Here is an 18,017-nt window from a genome sequence, read left to right as displayed (position 1 = left end):
GATATTTTCTTATTTAACAATGAAATCTTATTTGATGATAAGTTTCTTCCATACGTTTGACGAAATGTCATTCGAATACTTCGAAACGATACTGTTTGTCTCGAGCGTCGAACGTCAAATTTCTATGAAGATCAAATTTTTATTTCAAAATCAGTCGTTGTGATCATTTTGGTAGCTATGGTATTAATTAGGATTTCTACTTTTTAAAATCGATTTTAATCGAAAATTAGGATTTCTATTTTTTAATCGCTGTATAGGGAAAGAATACAATAAATAAATTATACTCTCCATTATTTACGACAGAGCAGTTTTAGAATTCATACATTGTGAAAATTTTCCTTTTCCAACAATTCCATACTATAAAAAGTATTTGCATAATATTGCATTTGCATGATAATTGAGTCCAAGTATATCAAAGTTGGCATTATTTGTCAATAATTTCACTAGAAAAATTTGATACGAAAGAAAGATACACTGTATCAAAGATTAAGCGTACACGTAAATACTTTTGGTGGGCATCGTAACGTCCAACAATTTCCACTCCAAACCTCCTGTAGCTGTGCCCAAATTCCTAGCGCCTCTTATCTAACAACAAACTCCTAATGGCCGACAATTAATTAGCTGCTATCAAACTACAAACTCCTAATGCCCAGCACAAACAAACAACCACTGTTCCAAATGGAACGAAACCTGCGGACGAAACCTGCGCATCGAACAGCAGAGGAAAAGAAAACTACGAAAAGCAAAAGCAAAACGAGGAACACCGTAGCGCCTACACACTCGCCAAATCCTTCGAAAACGATCGACAAAAATCGTTGGGCAACCTGGTTCTTTAATAAATAGAGGTGTTTAAAAGTAACCATCGGACCGGTTTACAAGGGGTCCCATAAAGTAACATCACGGAATCGCGTCTTTCCATTTTCGTTTTCTTTTCTTTCTTCTATTCTTTTTCCCTTCTCGGCGAAGCGGCGCGTGTGGCGAATCGTCATAAATCCGATCGAAAACGACGGGACGCTTTATGGAGTACTATCGGGATGCACGGTGTCTTTCCCATAAAGTATAATAGACTGCACTATCGCCAGCGTCGGGCTAGAAAAGGAACACATGGCCGTGTCAGAGGATTTCGAACGCCAGAACACGTCCGGCGTGCATCCTTGCACTCGACCCCATAGATCAACCACGTTGCACCATAACCAACTCGCTCTTCGGCCGCAACCTCGCGGGATCTGTTGCTCGTAGTTTCTTCAGATTAGGCTCGGGGGAACGTGTAATGGAGAACTTGGTTTCTAGAGAACGTGAGCTACGTTTCTGAGAAGCTTGATTTTTAATTAAATTTTTAAATGATGAGGCGACGTAGCTAAATATATTTCAGGCGAAACGGGATCCTCTTTTTAGAACCGTGTCCATCTACGTTTTCACTTGTTCTATACTTGTTGTTTCATTTGTACCTCTATGCATACGATGAAACAAATACGATAGAAGAATTGTGGCTGTGCGTTGAATGATCTATACGTGTAAATAAACGACGTAATTGAAATAAAAGATAGAAGTAAAGAACAAAAAAGAATATATGAAACGGTGGAAGGGTTGTACATTGTCTTTCCACATTGAACAATTTATATGTATAATAAAACAGAAGGGTTTTATCTATATATTGAATGATCTAAATATATATAATAAAACAGTAGAAGGGTTGTGTCCCTACACTGAATAATTTGTATATAGATTATTCTATATAACAAATGGTAAACAATAATATAACATTATTGTTATAGATAATAAAATAGTAGAAGGATTGTGTCTATATATTGAACGATTTACATATACATATAATAAAATAACACAAAAGCTGTGTTTATACATTGAATAGTCTATACACGTATAATATAAAGCAGTAGAAGGGTTGTGTCTGTATACCAAATAATTTACACGTATATATAGTAATATTACCGTGGGAGGTTTGTATGTTTACACTGAATAATTTATATATAGATTATTCTATATAACAAATAGTGAATAATATAACAGATTATTGTTATAGATAATAAAATAATAGATTGTGTTTATACTTTGAACGATTTACATATACATATAATAAAATAACACAAGAGCTGTGTTTATACATTGAATAATCTATATACGTATAATATAAAACACTAGAAGGTTTGTGTCTGTATATCGAATAATTTACACGTACGTATAGTAAAAGTACCGTGGAAGGTTTGTATCTTTACACTGAATAATTTATATATAGATTATTCTATATAACAAATGGTAAACAATAATGTAAGATTATTGTTATAGATAATAAAATAGTATTAAGATTGTGTTTATACTTTGATCGATCTATACATTGAATAGTCTATACAGATATAACAAAACAGTAGAAGAGCTGCATCTATACATCGAATAGTCCATGTACGTATAGTATAAAACAGTAGAAGGGTTGTGCCTGTATATCGAATAAAATAAAAAAAAGAGAACAGTGATGCGAGAACAGCTTATAAGCTATGAAGTCGAGAAGACTAATTTTTAGAACTTTTGTCTGTCTGTCTGTACTCGCATCACGTAAAAGCTATTCAATAGATCTTGATGGGGTTTTCTCTGTTGAATAGCTTACTGCCCGGCAAAGAAAATGGGGTATGTATCATCTCGATTCGTTTCGTAGAAGCTGAGAAATAGCCCGGCATCTGAGCTGTACGCGCTGGCATGCTTGGTAGAGGTCAAGCAACACGATAGTTATTGTTCATCGATCGTGTTTGTTCTGAAATCGAACCTTCTTATAAATCAATATCCTTCGTCATGAAAAATCAGCTGACTAGCTGCTAGTACGAGAAATATTATTATTAGAGGGAATTTTATTCGTAAAAATTCAGCTCAGAAACTCTTCCGTGTATTAGTAGCCGACAAGTAGTGGAAGCTAATTTCTAATACAATGCATATATATTTTATAATTATACAAGGTGAACCGTTTCGGCGTTGGATTCTACACATGAAGCTACGTTTTATACAAACATTTATGTTATATAGAAATAATTCGCTATCTATTTACAAAGGCAACTCGATAGTTAACGAACAATACCTGGTGAAACGTAAGTAGTAAGAGAGTCAACGATAAAAGTGATAAAAGCGACGAACAAGACTCCAGTTTTGTTTTCTGTTCGGATGTAAGCACGTCACTTTGAACATCCCTTGAACCTGCAGGTATGCAGATGTAATGTAAATTCTTTGCTTAAGAAGAAGCTCGCTATAACTGGAAAACAAGATCAAATAAGACGTATATTTATATAAACCTTTCTCATGGTTCTCGTGTGCAGAATCCAGCGTCGAAGCGGTTGTCCGATGTTACGCACACACTATACATTATAGCTAGTCATCTATGATAGCAATGAAACACGATGAGATGAATATGAAATAAATACATATTTAACATAATATATGTGCGTATGCTTAACAACTAAAATACTATGCAAAACATATGCCATATGCAAATATATTAAAATATGTCCTTGCATAAACATCCGCAGTCTAGCGATAAATATTTTTGAATTTTTCCGAATAAACGTTCGAACAGCGACATTCAGTTGCGTGCTTCGGCTCTCTTTTCTTACGTAACATAAATTCTATCTTTATTTTTCAGCTAATAGCGCGATATTTTGGAAACTCTTTCTATTAGAACGAGAAAATATTCCAAGACTTACCATTCTTTTCTACCAATACATCACGAGCGTTGTATCCAAATTTTTGTGAAATTTCACGAGCTCTGTAACGAGACACGACTATCGTCCTTACAATAATAAAACTTTCGAAACCAATTCGAAAATATAGACAGAAGTTGTACACGATCAGCGAGAAATTAGTAGCCCTAAAAGTACAATCAATGTGAAACACTTTCTACTGCCAAATATCGTGGATGGACTTCGATGTACTGTATATTCTCAGATCAAAAAGATTTTCCCAATCTCAACAATTGTTTCCTATAACGCGTAAAGAGTTTCTAAAATGTTCGAACACTTTCGTAAGCCACTGCATCTCGCGAAAAGTACAGACAATTCGTAATAATTCAACCTGGCTTCCGATTTCGTCCTAGCTAAAACCACGGCCATAAAGCACAATCGCAACAAGGAGTCCGTCATTGTACGCCAAACGTTAACGACCAACGAAATACCAAACAAATCAGTCAGCGAATATTCTAAGGTGATTGAGAATTATTCGGAGATTCAAACATATGTCGTCGAGTGAGAAAAATCATGTTGCTCGTTTAGTAGACATATTATAAAGACTGGTCATCCTAGGGTTCGCAAGAGTTGCATTAACGACATCCGGAAACGCATAAACCACCATTTTCAAGCGTTAAATTCCGAAAGCAGATTTACTCGCGCTACCCATTGCTTCGTGCTCGTTAGGCGAAAAGACACATTGTATGTAACGCGTTCAGAGCGTCTATTCCTGAGAGTTGAACCGTTCACCGTCAAGTATTTATACTTACACGTTGCAAATTGCGCGCGATGAACTGCACCTCGCCAGGCTACACGTTAAGCTACGTTCTGACACGAACCGTGTAATAAAGTTCTATGTGCTATTGTTTCGTCGGTGGTTCGTATTATAATTTACGTGGCAGGTGTAATATAATTTTGGGCGATTTAGAGAAATACGCGATGTGTCCCGCAGTTATCTTATCGTTATCGTATGTGCGATTCCACTTTGTGCAAGTTTTATAGTTTTATTATGCGGCTGTTCTGTATCGTCAATGTTGAATTTTGACAAAAAAAGAAAAAAAAAGAAATGCTTCAGTTCCATAAGTTTATGAACATAGTAAAGTGTTAATAATAATAATAATGATGATGATGATAACAATAATAAGACGTTCAAAGAAGAAATTACTTGGCCTCGTAAGTTTATTGAGCAAAGGCGTTAGAAGAAAATAAATAATATTTGTTTTTCAATTTTGCAGTTGCTCAGTGTGGCTCTGATAAGAGGATTCGTAATCAAAGTTTAGGTTTTTAATTGAGAATGGAATATTTAGCTATTCGATGATGCTAGACAGAAAAATAAATAATAAAGTAGATTAGAATGTTTCGCTATATTTCAAGATTGCCCTGGTTAGTTTGGAGATACAGTTTAGGAATAGTGAAAGGGAAATTTTGAGGGAATTTGTAATAATCGAAGTAATAGGAAATTTAAATTTGGTGATGCAATGATATGTGTAACAAAGTTGTATGTCTTATTGTTTCTTCAATGGTAAAATAGATTTTTGGTATGGCGAAGAGAAATTTCGACAGAACATACATGTTTTAGATTGCTTAAAAATTGAATTTAAAGGTTTCGATGATGTAAAGCATGTAATAAAGTTGCAGATTTACTACTTTTTCAATGACGTAGATTGAAATTTACGAGACGCAGCTTGACTTGCTTAAGAGAAACAGATGTTCAGTTGTGAAAAAAGTTATTATTTATTGAAAATTATTCTGCTACACGTATCTGTTGCATTCTGTAATAAAGTTGTAAAAGTATATTAAAGCGTTTACTTCGAAACAATTTAGTGGAACAAAGTATGATTCTACAAAATCTAATCCTCTACAAACATTATCAAACTCCATTTTGAACCTCTTCATTGAAGTTTGACGTCTACTGATCGACTGTAATAATGTTGTAGAAATACATCAAAATATTTATTGCAGTTTAGAGGAACAAAGTATAATTCTACAAAACCTAATCCTCTACAAACATTATCAAACTCCACCTTGAACCTCTTCATTGAAGTTTGACGTCTACTGATCGACTGTAATAATGTTGTAGAAATACATCAAAATATTTATTGCAGTTTAGAGGAACAAAGTATAATTCTACAAAACCTAATCCTCTACAAACATTATCAAACTCCACCTTGAACCTCTTCATTGAAGTTTGACGTCTACTGATCGACTGTAATAATGTTGTAGAAATACATCAAAATATTTATTGCAGTTTAGAGGAACAAAGTATAATTCTACAAAACCTAATCCTCTACAAACATTATCAAACTCCACCTTGAACCTCTTCATTGAAGTTTAATGTCTACTAATTGACTGTAATGAAGTTGTAGAAATATATCAAAATGTTCATTGCAGCTTGTCATTAAAGGTCGAAACAAAACAATTTAGAGGAACAAAGTATGATTTTACAAAATATAATCCTCTACAAACATTATCAAACTCCATCTTGAACCTCTTTATGAAAGTTTAACGTCTACTAATCAATTGTAACAACGTTCTAGAAATATATAGAAGTGTTTATTCCAATTTATTGTGAGAAGTCGAAACGAAACAATTTTGTAGAAAGTTAAATCCTTTATAAACTTCATCCAACTCTATTTTCAACCACCTCGTGGAAGCTCCAACAATAACAATCGACTGCGATAAAGTTATAGAAACGTATACAAATGTTTATTCCAGTTTATTATTGAAACTGGAAAAGATTTAGTAAAAGAATAAACTATGACGTTACGAAACTTAATCCTCTACAAACATTATCAAACTGCATCTTGAACCTCTTCATCGAAGTTTAACGTCCACTGATCGACTGTAATTAAGTTGCAGAAATAGATCAAAATGTTCATTGCAGTTTGTCATTAAAAGTCGAAACAAAACAATTTAGAGGAACAAAGTATGATTCTTCAAAATTCAATCCTCTACAAACATTATCAAACTCCATCTTGAACCTCGTTATCGAAGTTTAACGTCCACTAATCAACTGTACTAATCAACTTCACGTCCAACAATAACAATCGACTGCGATAAAGTTATAGAAACGTATACAAATGTTTATTCCAGTTTATTATTGAAAATGGAACCGAAAAGATTTAGTAAAAAAATAAACTATGACGTTACGAAACGTTATCCTCTGCAAACATTATCAAACTGCATCTCGAACCTCTTCATCGAAGTTTAACGTCTATTAATCGACTGTAATATAGTTATAGAAATATATAAAGACGTTTATTACAATTTATTATTGGAACTCGGAATAGAACGCGTTAAGAAGAGAGCAAACTTCAACAAACGATTTCACAGAATCTAATCCTCTGCGAACTTAGTCTAACTGCACTCTGTACCACTTCGTGAAAGCTTAATGTCTAACAATCGACTTACTCCATTATCTCAAATAGGCGACAAGGAAGAGGAACACGTAGGCAATCCAATTTTCCAATATTCTCCGCTTACTCGATTACTTTCATTACACCAACGTATCCACCACCTTCGCTCCAATAATTCTTCAAGCCACGATCAGTGACTGTCTTGCCGCTTCTTCTTAGCGTTAATCAACAAACTCGTCTCGAAATTTATTCCATTCAATCTCGAAAAAGAGAAAACGACGATAAAACGAAAGAAAAAAAGAGATTCGTTCGAATAATTTACATATTTAATTTACATACGTAAATTAACACGAGCAGGCAGGGATAAATTAAAAAGAAAATTCGTGTCGTCAACCAACCGACCATCCCCGGAAATTAAAATTCTGTTTCACGTGGACCCTCGAGCCGAGTCACTTACTCGATAATCGCGTCACGGAAACCGAATATTTCGTCCGCTTATTTATGCGTTCACGCTTTATCGAGCGTTCAATTCTCCAAAGCTGTCCGGTAAATAAGATAATGTATTCGATCCTGTCTCTATATTCTCTCTTTCTCTCCCTTCTCTATGTCTCTCCTTCTCTCGTCTCTACTATCTGATAAGATTAAAAAACCAGCGTGTCCGTCTCATTCATGGAGACCAACGTGACGTAGCTTTCGAATCGTACAGAAGAGAACAACGTAAATATGTCTCAGTCGCGTTTCAAATCATCGACGTAACATTCATCACGATTGGCGGCTGATTAACGAGATACCAATGACGTTTATCGTTGTAGCTATTTGATGTTACCTTGCGAGATGGTAATGATCGAATGGCGAAGGTTAAGTTGGCGAGGCTCGTTCGCGGTTTCCATGCCCACGCGCCTCTTCTAAAATTGAAAAATTCAGGCTGAAGGAGATGTTTGTGGCTGGAGGTGCAGCAGTTTGCGGGCTCGTTGGTTGCGCATGACGAAACTGGTCTCTGTTGCGGCTACGGTGTTTTGAAATGGCGTGAGGATTTATTTGTCTGTGGGGGTTGAAATCGTGGAATGGCGGCAGGTTACCAAGCTCGGACGTTTGATAATTTATAAATTGGAAAGTTTGAAATTTCAAAATTTCCATGTTTCGGAGTTTAGCGATCGAAAGAGACGCGGATTTTAAAACTCCGGTAATTTCGACCTGCTTGGAATTGGAACGTTTTGACATGTAAACATTCGAAAATCCCAAAATTTGCAAGTTTGGAAATTTGGAAATCTACCACCTGGAAAGTTTCGCGATTTTGAACTTCGTATACCCAAAGGTTTTAAGAATCAAAAATTGAAACGCTTGAAAATATAACAATTGGAAGGTTTCAAAATTCGAAAGTCACAGCATTCGCAGGTTTCCAAGATTAAACAATCCGAAACTATGGAAATTAGCGAATGTTAACGTCTGTAGATTCGAAAAAACGAAGCAACGAAACTTCCATCTCCTCCCATATTTCTCGCTCCGAAATGATAGACCGTCGCAGAGAATAACTTTCAATTTGTCCTCGCGCACCGAAGAAATCGAATCTTTTTCCACGTGATAAATCACCGTTAATTGTTGCACAAGGGTGGAATATATTTTCTTGGCTCGGTGAGCTGGCTTTGATGTGGCTGCATGCGTAAATCAGGCGATTTCCTTCGACAAATCTCGAAAGAAGAAAGGAAGGGAGGAGGTGAGGAGGAGGAGGGAGAAGGAAGAACCTGCCCATCCCCGAAATTTATGCTAAGCGTACCCCTCGGGTGGTCCGCTTAAGATCGGGCTGCCTGTAAATTTGAATTCCTCAAGGGATGACCGTGACTCTGGTCCTGTCATATTATCCTATCGTTGCTGCGATGTGTTGCTCCTTCAGGAAGTATAAAGAACTCTTTATTGCGTCTTCCATCGCACCCTTAAGTGGGTCCCTTTCTTCCGCCGAATCTTTTTTAATTCGGTTAGATCCTCCGGTAATGGCGAGGGAATATGGGCGTTGGATTTTTATTTTTGGACACGCGTTTGGCGATATATCTGGCTTTCGGGAAGTCTTCTTAATTCGATTAGCGACGCTTTGTTGGCAAGAAGAGAGCGAGTTAAGGGCGCCTTTCCTTTCTTAGCTTCCTTTTTAATTATAAGCTTCCTGTCGCGAAAATTCCAATTTGATCCGTCGGTTTTTCTTACTTTCTATCGTTCCTCTTTCTATCTTCCACGTCTTCACGCCCATCTTCCTCTAAGAGCGGGAAGCTTCCTTAGGCGTTGAAATTTCTACGAAGCGCTTACAAATTGAAAGCAAATTGGAAGATCAACTGGTTCGAGAATCGAATGGAAAATATCTTTCAGGAGTAGCCGTAGCATTGAAAATAATCTGCAGGCGCTAAAATGTCAAAATTCTCCTACAAATTAATTGTACCAAACAAGATAAATTCCTCGTTCTATTTCCAATTATTCTTTTAATATTCCTTTGATAAATTTTTCAAAATTTTCTCTTCACGCTGTGCTATATGTTTTCTGTACACTTCTGAATTTGCCGGGCACGAAGGAACCTTCCCCTACACGTTCCAACGCAATCTGGCGACCAGATTTTTGCCATAAACGCCAAAGGAGCACGTAGACCTGCAAAAATCCCGAGACTCGACTCGCCCCTTTCTATCTCGTTTTCCTTCGAACCTATGACGTCCCAGGAGTTTTCTTCCTTCGAGAAAAACGAAACCAGATACGCGTTACACGCGTGTGTTTTCTCTCCGCAGAGTGTGAAACAGGTGACAGGATCCGAAGAAAGTCCCTGTCCTGAAACTCGAAGGGGAAAGGAACTTCTCTCGACTTTTAGATAGCGTCCGAGGAATATTAATCGTCCCCCTGTAGATTCATAATTCTCTTTTTTTCGCCCTTTCTCAGCCTCGGCTAGCTGATGTTTTCCGAAGTTAGGGTGAAAACGTACCTTGGCGCGTCGTTGGATCGCTGAAAAGAAAACAATCTCCTAGAAGAATCCTCGAAGGGATCGTTAACGACGAAGAAGAAAAAAGAAAAGAAAAAAAGAAATCTTCACGAGACAAGTTCCAGGGGTCGCGTTTATGGTGATTTTATTGGAATCAGTTCGCATAAGGCTGGCAAGGCTAAGATGATTGTCACCTTTGATTGCATTCTAACTTTTGCAACGATCGATTGTTCGGTAATAAACTCGCCACCCAATGGGTATAACGATTATTGGTTGTCGGAAATTTTATATCGTTCAATCGTCGTCGGAAAGAAAAAGAAAGAAAATTGGAAAAAATTCGTAGAGCGACAAAGTGGCCGGTGACGTTAATAGCGTTCACAGTGGCAGCTCCACGTACATTTTACTAATTAAGGATCAACCATGGTTAAAATATGTCTGAAAAATTTGTTCAAACGCGACAAAATAAAAGAAATTCGTACAACTTACTGTCTATAAATCTTATTGACACGAAGACAGACGAGATACAAGGGATGATGATGTACGTTCAATTGACACGCCTCTCTATAAAAATTTACGGCGTGGTCGTCTGCGTGACGCGCTAAACGTTCTCGTTTGCGAAGCACGCGCTAGAAATCATTTTTCCAGGACCGTATTTCAATTTGGCACGGACGAACGGTTCCTCGTGACCGGTGAACACGTTTTTCGAAGCCGATCTGGCCGATCGCCAGGATCGCTGCTGGAGATCGACGTTCTCGAAAGGCGGGGGCGGCGGAGAAAAGAAGTAGCGGGTCGGACACGTTTTCCCATCGGTTAACGGCGTGTTTATTTCTCTTTTTGTTCTATTTTCTATCCTGTTTTCACGTTTCTTTACAGTATTTTTGACGATCCGCTGCAACGCTTTTTATTTCAGCTTTTATGTTCCCTTTCGGTTTTCATCTTCTTTATTACAATATTTTCGATTTCTATAGCGTTTTGTTGCAATGTTTTGCGTTGGTATTTCACCATTTATTTTTTAACACATCGTAACAAGTCGACTTCCAATTTGTAACATAATTAATTTTCAAGTTCGTTCCGTCTATTATATATTATTCGTGGAATATGATATTTAGTAATTAGCGATATTACTATAATTTACTAGGCAAACACGACGATTAAATAATTTACAAATGTGCGCCATTAATCATATTCGACTCGCGTAATATCGAGGAATAATGCAAAATGCAATTTCGATATGTGGCAATTGAAAATTGAATTATTATTACTTTTGACTTGATAGGAAGTCAAAATGAAAAACAACGCAAAAGAACAAGCTTCGTGAAAAGTTGAGTGGCCAAAAGTTCGCTCAATTTCATCGTGAAATCTATAGAATTTCTAATTTTTCTACTTGAAAAAAGTTACGAATTGCTTTTTTCAACCACCGTAGTATTCCTGGTATTAAATCTGTCATTCCTCAAGATAATCTCCACTTGCCCCAAAACGGAGAGAAACAAAGAAAAACGCTCTTCCCCATTTCCCCATAAATCACATAAAATCACAGTTCCCAAGCTTCCTTAATGTTAGAATTTCTCTTTTTACACTTTATCGGTCTTAGGAATTAATTCGAAGACGCGAAGCTAATAAATACTCGGAGGAATGAGCGGGAGAGTGTCGGCGTCGACCTTCAAATTACTACCTTGCCGGACGCCATCAAAATCCTGACCTACGTCACGATAATTACGGGTGGTCCCCGGAGGCCAAGGAACAGGTTCAAGCGATTTCATTCAATTTGTCCAGCCTCGAAATACGTCTTGTCTCCACCAGTAAACCGTACGCATCCCCTCCACGTGTTTGTGATTTTCGCCTCAAGAGATTTTCCTTTCGAGGAACGCTATTCTATCGACGATGGAATCACATACATGTTTTCTTTTATATCGCACATGTGCGCATCTTGAAAATAATACAATTTTCACGAATACTCGCGAAAGACGAAATATTGTTCGGAAGTTTGCAAACAAAATTACTTGTTAATTATTAAACGCACAATGTTGGTAAAAGGAATTATAGAAATGGTCGCGATATCATCTTTGTGATTTTCTAAACTGAATTATCTCGAATCGTGACATTTTCGAGATACAGTTCCAAACTCACGAAAGTCTCATTCAATGTTCCATTTTTCAAATTGCAATTAATTTTACTTTACGCCAGAAATATCCATTGTATTGTTCATCAAAATGGCCGCGGCTCGAGGAACGATTATCATAGAAACGTAAAAGGTAAAAAGAGAAAAGGTCCGCGCGTAAATCAATGACTTTTCCAGCAGAGAATCGCGCGAAGGCAATTTTATGGCCTTAATCCGTTCGAGAAAATTTGGTTTTTCTGTTCTTTCGTTAGTTTCTTCCCTTTTAACCTTCTCTGGTCTTCATTCGTCTCCGGTCTTTTAAATTTACGCGCGCTCGCGTTATCGCGAGAGGTTAGTTTACACGGAAACAGCATTAGCTTCATTGTTTCGTTAATTGGACACCAGGTAGTAAAGGTTTTTTGGCTAATTGTGTTTCCTTCGATGGATATTTGTGTTTAAATCGAGTTTTACAGGTTTAATGGCGACTAAGGGGAGGCTTGGCGCCTGGTCTAGGTTATGTTTATAGGTAGGAGTTCGTTGGATGGAAATTCTAGGATTTTATGGGAGAAACAGGGGGAATTTGTTTTGATAGTTAAAAAGAGTATTTTGTGGGGCAAAGTTGAAACTCTGAATGTTCTTCTTTTATTACTGTTCCGTAATTGTTTCTTTTTCTTGGCTTCAGTTAAATTTTGTGTCGGAGGGTAAAGAATTTTTTAACTTCTCAAGTGTTCGCTGGGAAATTACGTTCGTTTGGTGCTTAGAGAGATAAGGATTCTTGGAATCAATTTTCCTATATATCCAGTGCAGAGATTGTTATTCCTATAAATATCTCAATTTAATTTAAATAATTCGAAGATGTCCTCATTTCGTCCTTCAAAATTATTTATTTATTTTATTATTTTAGTATTTAGAAATATTCGATATACACTCTTTTACGGTAATAAATATGTTGTTTTAAATAAACGTTACGATACAGGCGATTTAAGTAAACTATATTAATTTGATAACTTTCATTATCACAAATATAAATCGAATTATCGATCGTTTGTAATGCATATAATTTCATAAACTGTATTCACTCGATAAAGAAAAAAAAAAAAAGGAGGAGAAACAGAATAACGTGTGCAGAAATTTGTGTGGCCGTAAAAGCTCAACTCAAAGTGTTAAAATTCGAAACCCTTAATTACCGATTCTCGAGGGCGCAACCTTTCACCGCCACAGAGATTTAGCTGCGCTCTTTTGTGATCAAAAAATTGGAATCCTTTGAAATTACAGTCATCCCACGGCCTCCGTCTTCTTTCATTTCCATATTATTTAAATGAAGCGCGGGAAGAAATTGATAGTTCGAAGCTTCCACTCTGGCATTACTATCCTCGTCTCGAACCATGTGCATCGTAATGTCTATTCTCTAGGACTGTCGGACAACGAATTAAAATTCTGATGTTGAACTCGGCCGTGTTCCCGTTTTCCAGTCGTATGGCTAAGGTGAAAACAGCTATCGCGCGATACTGCACTCTCCTACAGAGGTATGCGAATTCCTTAGTTAAATTATTCATTTTTTATCAAAGCAAACAAATTGATAATCAATTAGCAATTAGGAGCAACAACCTACTATCTTGTTATATAAATCGAACAAAAAGTAATTCCTCCAAGGGTTTCTAACACACGTACAATTATCAGCAATTAGCAAATAGACACTTTCTAATTAAAGGAACAATTAATTCGTTGCTTAATACCTCATTGTTAATACCTCGTTATATTAGGTTGGCAACTAAGTGATTGCGGATTTTTTCATTACCATCTAATGACAAAATCCGCAATCACTTAGTTGCCAACCCAATATTAATTATACGCGTCAATCGCATTATTGTATTTTATTATATCGCTATATTATACTTATCGATTTTTATAATTCATAAATTCAACGCTCAGCTTATCTCATCCTACAAATAGCGCACGCTCTGTACGTATCTTCCAGTCGAAAATACCCCGAAAACCTCGAGAAACGAATACCGAAACGATCTCCGACCGACTCGAGGCCTAATCTCACCGCGGAACATCGAAAAAGAAAAGAAAAAAGAAAAAGGAAATAAGGTGCCAAGTCGTAAAGAATGGTATCGATTTCCGAGCACAAAGCACGTTCTTATTGTTAGTAGAATTTACGAAGCGATTGGAAGGCGGGGGTGGAGCATCGTTCCTTCGACTCGGGAGTCTAATCGAAGTCGTTTCTCGCGGTCAAGAAATCCCATCCACCCACCGAGTATGCGTGTTTGTCGGCGTTGGATCAAAAGAGGGAAGCGCGGAGGAAGAAAACGAGAAAGGGAAAAGAAGAAAAAGGAAGAGGAAGGGAAAAAAGGAAAGAAAGAAGGGAAAAGGGGTCTGTGGAAGGTGCAGCCTGGTTTTCTGGAAGGCAACGCTCCCGTGAACCGTGTCCCGGCCCATAAATCCTCCACCATAAACCGTAGAACTGGGTGAGCCGTAAACCGGAAGCACGTGCTCCGCCACAGCCCCACGCCACGTCCATCGACGTCGCTATTTCACGCCAACGCGCGCCACCAGCGAATCTTTTCTTTCGATTGTCCAACCGCTGCTACGATTCTACGCTCCCTTTTGTAAATCTACTTGGACTATACATACTACACGGCCGCGACAATTCGCTTCTCAGTGTCCCTTTGAGAACAACTTTTCATATAGTCTTGACGTTGCCTCGCTATGGCGCTCGCCTTTTTCGTTTTTCTTTCTTCGGGCTGGGAAGGTGGTACACTTTCTTAAACGAGTCTCTTCTTCTTCTTCTTCTGGTTTCATCGAGGACTCGGTAGTAGTTCTCGTTTATTTCGTCTTTTTATTTTATTTCTCTTCGATGTTGTTTATTCCTTGATTGGTAGCACGAAATTGAATCAACTTGCTGAAGATGGTATCCCGCTGGCGGTAGCCATCCACATGTTATTTAGCGATTAAGTTAGAAATATTTACCAAATGTCCAGCTGGACAAATTGTAAAGTACAAATTAAATAATAAAAAAAAAAAGAAAGAACTTGCTGACAAGTTTCGCAGGTATTTCAATAACAAAATTTTAGTTCGTTATAGTCCGCGAATTTGGTATCGAGCGCACTCATTGCGGCGAGCTAAGAGGATCTGCAATGCCGTGAGAAGATATTTTACGAAAATATCGATATTTTCTCATATTTTGTTCAGACTATGAAGATATCTTCCAACGTCAGATAAATGGGGTTGGATGAAAGGAACGTAGCAGACTTACGCTCGAACTTTGACTTGATCGGAGATTGCTGAGATATTAAATCAGGGTAAAATTATGACAATAGTCGAAATTCCAGAATCTCCGTAGGATCTGTTAAACGTTATTTTAAGTGACGTGCATGAAAGTAATGGCAGAATATATTAAACTTCAAATTTCAACTTAATTTAGCTGGGAACTTAACATAGTTCGGTTTATAATTATTAATTGAAATAAAAATGTGGAAATTTGTCACATGCTTGAAAGACATAGGAAACCACGAGAAACGGAAACCGATTGTATCGACAAATTATGCCGGAGAAAAGGTTGCGTCAGGTTAGTGTTATCCTAAAATATCCGGAAGGGTGTCGATCTTTGCAGTAAGCCGCTTACTGTAGATATCCCTTCTAACTCTATGGGATTCTGCTCGTATGGGGAAAGTTGCGAGGTCTCGTGGGTGGTCTGAATATTTTTCTTTCACGATTTCACCGGGTGAAAGAAATATTTCCCCCGGTTTGTTATCTTCTGTCTAGTCGACTTTTCAATTTTCATCTAAACATCGCTAAAAATAACCAGAATATTCCAATCCTTATTTTTCCAATCTTCCAACTAATTCAGAGAGCAGCCAAAAACTTACTCCGATCTTCTACGATGACCAAGTATCGTCCAAAAGAAACTGCAATGCTCGATTTTCACTTTTTCTGCCAAAGATCAACCAAAAGGTCACCTTACTCTTCCACAATGATTAAATGATTTCTGGATCGTCCAAAGACTTGAAAAATTCCAGTGTCTCGATGTTCTCCGTCTCGGGCAAAAGCCAGGTAAACGAAGTCATGTCGATCTTCGCAAAATTCTCAAATACAATGCAATCGAATTTTCCAATTGTTACTCCATTTGTGTTTGCGATTGCAAACACAAATTGAACGAAACGAAGACGTTGCAATGATCTCATCATCTTCGACTGCGTGTTTGCAGTGACTCGTTCCCATATTTACCGTGCACTCTGCTACGGAATGCATCTTCGACCTCGCCATCCTGATCCACTGAACAATATTCTTTGCTGGAAGAATAGGAGATTCGACTCGTCAAGACGAGAAGCTCGAACGTGTTCTCTCGATCAATATTTGAGCTGTTCCACCGGTCGCCAATGAACAAAGACAGCGAACAACAACCTCTGGGATGAAGCCTTTCACGTGCGCGTACCGCAAGAATTTTCACGCCGCACGCGTTTCGCTTCCCGCGCCACTTTTATATTTTGTTAGGTGAGATGCTTTTAACGGGAGCTCGTAAAAATCGTGGAAAAAAAGAAGGCGAAATAAGACGGCACTGAAAGGAAGAGTATAGGAGGGAGAGAATGGCGGTTCGAATCGTAAAAAGGATTGTATGGTAACGGTAGAAACATTTAGAATTCCCTTCGATGATACGGACGATTTTATGGCGGGAATTAACGATGGATTCTGTTTGTATCTCGCGACAGAACGGCCATTGGAAACGCCGGTGAAATTTGTTCTTTCTGGCCTTCCGTGGGTCCACTCGTTCTTAGGCGATGTCTCCTGTGTATATGGGGTGTTTAGAATTCTTTTGATCTTGCCCGGTTTTCTGGTTTCCTTTTAATCTTCATTTTCATCTTGTTGCAAAGTGTTTCGTGTAAAGATTTTATCGTGTAATTACAATTCAAAATCATTTTAATTAAGGGGAGTTCTCCTACGTTTTCTTTCTTGTTTTTCGTTTCACTTTTGGCTTGGGAATAGAGCGAAGAATTTTTCTTTTTTGTTACTTAATTCGTACTTTATTATTTGTTCAACTGGACATTTAGTAAATTAGAGCGGAGAATTTTTTTTATTATTTAATTTATACTTTATAATTTGTCAAGTACACAACATTATCATAAATAATCAAGTTGTACAATTTGTCCAGCTAATTTGATAAATTAGAGCGGAGAATGCGCATTTTTATGGCAGGAATTTTTATCATGTTGCAAGGTCTTCTATGAAAAGAAAGATCCTCTGAGGGGTGTAATTTTAATTTAGAATCTAAATAGTCGTAATTTGTATTAGAAATGACAAAATTCATAATATTCCAAAGAATGTTCTTATCTCTGGATATTCCAACTCGAAATTTTTCTTCCACGCATCAGTCAGAAATTAATTTCCGATTAAGAGACCCGTGTTTCGCGTGAACGAGTCTCAGTGCTTTTATTCTCCAAGGGCAACAATTTCAGCCTACGCGGATTAGGAAACAAAGCTCCTCACATGCGAATCGAAGTCGAAACAAGAGCAGCACGGTTCGTTTCCAAGCACGTTTTCGGTAATTTCACGTCTGCTCTTGATTTTCGGCTCACGGTTTTGTTCAGCGCGTGCTGCGAACCGTAGACTAAATACCGGCATTAAATTAGGGAGAGGTCGACTCGGAACAAGGCGTCCCGGTGTGTAATATACGCGGCCGAAATGGTGTAATGAATTATGGCCGGCGAGGATGAAGTCAGCGTACGCCAGCTTAACGCGAACATTGCCGAAAAAGTGGTCTTTACCACTTCTCGTCCTCTCGACGTGGTCATTTCAATTTATTTCCAGATATTTTCGTGATTTCTCGAGGGCTCGATGAAGCACATACGTTGTTGTGAAAAATTACTCGTCATAAAATTACTCGTTACATTACG

General features: G+C 37.6%; 1 protein-coding gene across 4 annotated transcripts in view; it reads right to left on the bottom strand.

The window, feature by feature from the left end:
- LOC100643345 (fibroblast growth factor receptor homolog 1) overlaps window positions 1–18,017 on the bottom strand; it is a 110,595-nt gene that overhangs the window by 35,403 nt on the left and 57,175 nt on the right. The gene's annotated exons all lie outside the window — the stretch shown is intronic.

Source organism: Bombus terrestris, chromosome 15 (assembly GCF_910591885.1).
Source record: "Bombus terrestris chromosome 15, iyBomTerr1.2, whole genome shotgun sequence".
In the NCBI taxonomy this organism is placed as follows: domain Eukaryota; kingdom Metazoa; phylum Arthropoda; class Insecta; order Hymenoptera; family Apidae; genus Bombus; species Bombus terrestris.
The sequence above is the reverse complement of the archived record's forward strand: the minus strand, read 5'-3'. Positions and strand labels throughout refer to the sequence as shown.